Source organism: Psammomys obesus, unplaced genomic scaffold, assembly GCF_907164565.1.
Source record: "Psammomys obesus unplaced genomic scaffold, mPsaObe1.curated_primary_1811, whole genome shotgun sequence".
NCBI lineage: Eukaryota > Metazoa > Chordata > Mammalia > Rodentia > Muridae > Psammomys > Psammomys obesus.
The window spans coordinates 46,983,798-46,989,527 of record NW_026596051.1 but is presented as its reverse complement, the minus strand read 5'-3'; the positions used below and the strand labels follow the sequence as shown (position 1 = coordinate 46,989,527).

General features: G+C 45.6%; 1 protein-coding gene across 1 annotated transcript in view; it reads left to right on the top strand.

Annotated features, from left to right (window-relative positions):
* Positions 1–3,735: 3,735 nt before the first annotated feature.
* Smim14 (small integral membrane protein 14) overlaps positions 3,736–5,730 on the top strand; it is a 45,608-nt gene continuing 43,613 nt past the window's right edge. The window contains exon 1 of the mRNA XM_055623912.1: positions 3,736–3,920. The gene's annotated coding sequence lies outside the window, so the exon portion shown is untranslated. The remainder of the gene's footprint in view (positions 3,921–5,730) is intronic.

Below are 5,730 nucleotides of genomic sequence, written 5' to 3'. Positions count from 1 at the left end.
TTATGAGCCTGGCACAGTAGTGCAAGCCTGTGATCCCAGTACTCAGGGAGGCAGAGGTAGGTGGATATTTGTGAGTTCAAAGCCAGCACAGAGAAACCCTGTCTCAAAAAAAAAAAAAAAAGAAAAAAAGAAAGAAAAAAAAAGAAAAGAAAAGAAAGGTTTCCATTAAGAGAGTGAGGAAACATAGCACCACAACACACAATTTGGGCACACGGAAAAAAGACACTCTGCAAAGCTAAGCTGGAGACTTGGGAAAGCCAAAGCTTAGGTTGTCCTTGAGGGCTGGGACTTTTAAAGTTTCTGAAGGGTCTTCCTCCTCTACTTTAGGGGTTGGTCAGTTTGAAGAGAAACATGATGGCTGACTGGTCCACAATCGTTTTGCAAACATGTCCTGATCTGGCCTTGACCTTGCTGAACCACTCCATCCGCAGGCACCTTACTGTCAGGAAAAAAAAGCCCACAAGACCTTGAAGCTGTTAGGCTTTTGTCTCAGATCAGGTAAAGAAGCAGCCATCTTGGAAGTTTATCCCCTTTATTACCTAGCCATGGTCCTTCTCCCTATTTGTCTGCCTATCAGGGAGTTTGTCTGATTCCTAGACACTTGGTGCTAGCAAAAGGTCTATTTTTCTTCTTAATAAATTTTCTACAATTTCATTTTCTCTCTCTTTTTTTTCTTTCGTGGTGATAGGAAACCCAAGCCTCATGTATGCTAGGCAATCAATTACTCCATCAGTGAGCTATATATCCATAGCCTCATAGTTTGTTGGTTTTTTGTTTTTTTTTTCTGTAAAGGCATCCCTCCAGACCCAGTAGGAGGCTGGATTTTTATCCTTAGCACCAAAGAATAAAAGCCAAAATAACTGCCAAAGCATTCCTCCAGAAGAAGAAGAGAGGCAAATCATTGAGAGATGTTCTGTATCTTGTTTATAGGATCACATGGCTGTATGCAGGAATCAAGGACACCATGAGAACAGGGACCACAGAATCAAGGAAGCAGGATGTGTTCTCTGAAGTGATAACCACAGGCCTGACCTATGGGTCTGACCTAGGTCCTATGCATATGTTGTGGTTGTATAGCTTGATGTTTTTATGGGACTCCTAACAGTGGGAGCATGGACTCTCTGACTCTTGCTGTTCTTGAGACCCTTTTCCAACTGCTGAGTCACCTTGCCCAGCCTTGATATGAGGGATTGTGCCCAGTCTTATTGTAACCTGTTATGCGTGTTCAGTTGCTATCCCTGCTCTTTTCTGAAAGGAAACTTAGGAAAAGTGGATCTAAGGGGGTAGGAGGTTTGGGAGTTTCTTGAAGGAGAGGAGGAGAAACTATTTGGGGTGTAAAATCAAAGTGTACACTTAAGACTTGGTATGTCCAGATAGCACTCATAGAAGGCCCTCAGTGTAATTGATTTTTTTTAAAGGCTAGGTTCTCAGATAGCCCAGACTGTCTTCACACTCACTACATAGCTGAGGATAACCTTGCATTTCTAATCCTCATGTGTTTGTCTTCCCAGTGCTGGGAATGCAGTGTGTGCCAGCATACCTGAGTTAACATAACTGATTTTAGAGACAGGTTCTTTCCAGGTAGCCCTGGCTGACCTTAAACTATGTAGACTAGGCTTGACTTCAACTCACAGAGATCCACTTGCCTCTGCCTCTGGAGTGCTGTGATTAAAGGGGTGAGCCACTACGCACAGCTGCTCCCAGTTTTTAAAATGAGCATGTTGGTGCTTCTTTCAAGAGTTTGCTAACATGTTGCCTGTCATCCTCCAACTTCCAACTGAACCAGGAGCAGACTAATCCAAACTGACTTATTTTTCCACCATTTGAAATTGGAATTTAGAAACATCAAAGGTCCTTACTCCATGTGTGGGGTGTGTGTGTAGAGGTGGTGTTTGGTATTAAAAAAAAAAAAAAGTTTAGTATTTGGAGAAGATAAAAAGATTAGCATAATGGGTTGTAGAGATGACTCAGCAGTTAAGGAGACTTAACCCTGTTGCAGAGCATGCAGGTTTGGCCGCTGGCACCCATGCAGCAGCTCAGTCCCAGGGAATCTAGTACCTTTACTGCTCTTCTGGCCTTTCTGGGCCCCTTGCATGGTGTACATATAGACACTCAAGCACACATACATATACATTAGATATAATTTTTAAAAAGATTTGCATAAAAGTTTTACAAGGTCAGGGAGACTAAATTTGGGGGAGATTTATGGGATATTAACCCTTTGTGGGCTAGCTGTCTTAGAGAGAAAGAAAAACATTTCTCACAATTGAGTGTGCGTGGCTTTTTACATGGAGTCTGAGGATTTGAATACAGATCCTCACGCCTCTGCAGCATTGCTGTGCCATCTTACCAGCCCTCATAAGGCGAATTCTAAAACTTTATATGTATATAATTAAATGCCCAGCAGTGATGGCCCACACCTTCAATCCCAGCACTTGGAAAGCAGAGGCATGTGGATCTCTGTGAGTTTGAGGCCAGCCTGGTCTACAGATGGAGTTGTAGGACAGCCAGGGCTACAAGAGAAATCCTGTCTCAAAAAATAAAACAAATAAAACAATAATTATATTAATACTTATGTAATATATATATATATATATACACACACACATGAATGAATGAAAATCATATATGTAGGTCCTTGTTGATTGTGTGTGCACAGACTTGCACAGCACTACTTTAAAGGATTTTGTTTTCCTTGTTGTTAGACTGTTAAAATATTAGAGAAGAAGATGAAATTCCATGTGGATGTTTTCTGTTTAATATTTTCTGTCCAGACTTCAGATTCTCAGATTTTTTTTTCTTTTACTTAATTATCACAGAGTTTCTTGAAGTCATGGATACATCGGAAGAATTAGGGTTTCCACACCTGCTTCCAGTGATGCTCTTCTTGCTCATCAGGCTCCATACTTCTATTTGCTGATGTTCCCTCACCTTTCTTACATAGGTATGAAGTTGTGTTTGGATTGTTGAAATACTGCTTCTTAGCCTCCCTAGCCCAAGAATGTAGCGCTGCTACCCTCCTTTGGCTACCGTCCCTCCTTCACCAGGAGGCCAAACCCATGGCTAGGCTCCCCTCACTTTTTAAAAAATTACGACATATTCTACGTGGCACTGGCTGGCCTCAATTTCACATACCCGCCCTTCCCAGCCAGAATTTCTCTTTGTAACTCTGGCTATCCTGGGACTCTGTAGACTAGCCTCCCTGTCTCCCTGTGCTTTAGAGCCATTACACCGGCTTTTAAAATGCATCTTTTAGCGTTAAAATTTTACTTAATTTAGGTCTGCTTTCCGGTCCAAAACTGGAACATCATCAAGAGCACTCAAACCACCACAGTTGATACGCTCCCGTAATCTTCGAGTTCCGATTTTCACTGGAACCTTACGGTCAACTACCAGCACCTCTGCAGGTGGACAGGGTCTCAGCAGACATTAGTCTGCGCGCACCTCCACCTAGGTGTGACTAAACGCTGCGGAGGCCAGAAGCCATTCCTTCAGCAAACGGGTATGTGCGTCAGACGATACTGACCACGGAAGCCAACGCGGAGACTACGTGGGACAATTCAACAGCCCGGGCGCCCCTCCTTCACAGTGGAGCAGCCCCACCCCTCCACGCCGGAACTGCCTCCTCTGCGCCCGGCGCGCCCACGCACGTCAGCGCAGAAGCTGCGGGAGCCGCCTCCCTCCGACGCAGGTGGCCAGCGCGACACGCGCATGCTCACGAGGTACGGTCGCGGGAGGCTCGGGGCGCTGCAATCTGTTGCGCCGCCCTCGGAAGCCGGCAGATCCGGGTCTCGTGGCAAAGAGTGACGTGGTCTATCGAATCCAAACAGAGGGGAGGAGGCCGGCGGCCAGCAGCAGCGACAGCGGCGTCCGGAACGCTCCCGGCTGCCACCCTCCCCACCCGCCGCTTGTTTGGGCGGGTGAGTGTAACCCCCAACTGGCCCACCGCCCTCCTCGGCGACCCTCTTCGGGTCGCCGCTTGTGTGCCCGCGCGCTCCCGGGGACCGCTGCGGCAGAGCGGGCGGCTCTGCCTGGCGCTTGCACCCGGGGAGCCCGCGGCCGCCGGCCGGGCAGCCTGCATCTGGGCTGGACGGGCACCCGCAGATCGGGGTGCTTTCACTTTTCGGGCCACATAGGCAGCGCGGGCGTGCAGGGGACTGGGGACAATAACCCCGAAAGCCGGGCGGTGACGTTTGCCTGGTGGGTTCGATGAAGTCACCCGGACTCGGCCCTTTGTTGTGATGTGTGATAGCTGCCATCCTGAAAGCCAGAGCTCCTTTTTAGCCTCCTTTGTGTTGCGGATTTAAAGGATTTCCCCTTTTCTGTTGGTTCAGTTTGTGGGGCCGGGGTTGACAGCAGGTAGCAGCGCCGTTATTGGAAGGAATGCAGGGCGATAGCCTGGCAAGGATTTGAGATCCGTGTCGCTGCTTGAAGCCGAAGTTTTCCGAAGTGGTTTGTTTAAACGTTAGGATTTTAGCCAAGATGATATTTACTGGCTCTGAGAGGCGGCAGGATGCTTTTAGTTGCCCCAGTTGGGAAAACCACGATATTTTAGGATGTGGCCTTAATCGTGGAATGCCTTGGGTTTGCATCTGGAGCGCCGAATAAGCTTCGGGAAGCATTTATACCTGCATTGGTAGAAGAGACCCTCTCGATTTTTGTGCTGTATTTTCAGAAACTGCTGGCAGCTATTCGTACCAGAAATTTGGAAAAGCCTGCAGTTTCCCAAGTGTTCTATTCTGGAGACGCTTGGGAGGCTTTCTTGTCGCCCTGTGTCTGATGTGGAGGTTGGGGGAACAGCTGCCTTGCAGGTGACTCACTGCTCGCGCAGATTCCTTTAGTGTATCCGCCCACCTTTCGCCCTCCGTGACAGACCAGAAAACCAAACCTGGGTGTTCCGACATGGTTTTAAAAAGGGACAGCTTCCCCTCTCCAGGATACTTCATTGAAGTGTTTCTGTGGTAAACAGCAGGAAAAAACAACAAAAATAGGTTGATTACTTTCCTCAAATCTGGGAAGAATTCTTAGGACTTAGACCCCTTTCTTTGAAGGATGTGCCCTTAGGCACTAACGGACCTGTTGTCAAATCTTTTCTTCCTTTGTAGGTCATGGCTTTTTTCCTTCTAGCATACTTGGAATCCTGCTGATATATACAAAGGGGAATTTTCTTTTTGCACTTCCTCCTTAGCAGCTTAAAAAAACAAAAACAAAACCTTTATACTATCCTAAAAATATTTTTCGCTTGTGCGAAATGTTTGTGATGATTGGAGGGAATATTGATTAAAGTACATGAAGAGAAAATAATAATAATTGTGCCACTCAACTCGCCAGAATGGTTAGTTTATTATCCTTCCGGATGCTTTTGCCATTGTTTTATAGAAATATGGTATCATGCTGCATTTGCTTTTTAAAAAATAAATTTTATTTAATGTGTATGGGTATTTTGCCCATATGTATGTCTGCACATCTCATGCATTCCTGGGTGCCCAAGGAGGTATTGGATCCCCTGGGATTTGAGTTACAGAGGGTTATGAGTTGCTGTGTGGTTTCTGGGAGCTGAACCCAGGTACTCTGGAAGAGCATTTAATGCTCTAATCCCCCAGCTATCTCTACACTGCTTGCTTGCATTTGCTTTTTTTTTTTTTTTTTTTTTTTTTTTTTTTTTTTTTTTTTTTTTTTTTTGTTTTTTTTTTTTTTTTTTTTTTTTTTTTTTTTTTTTTTTTTTTTTTT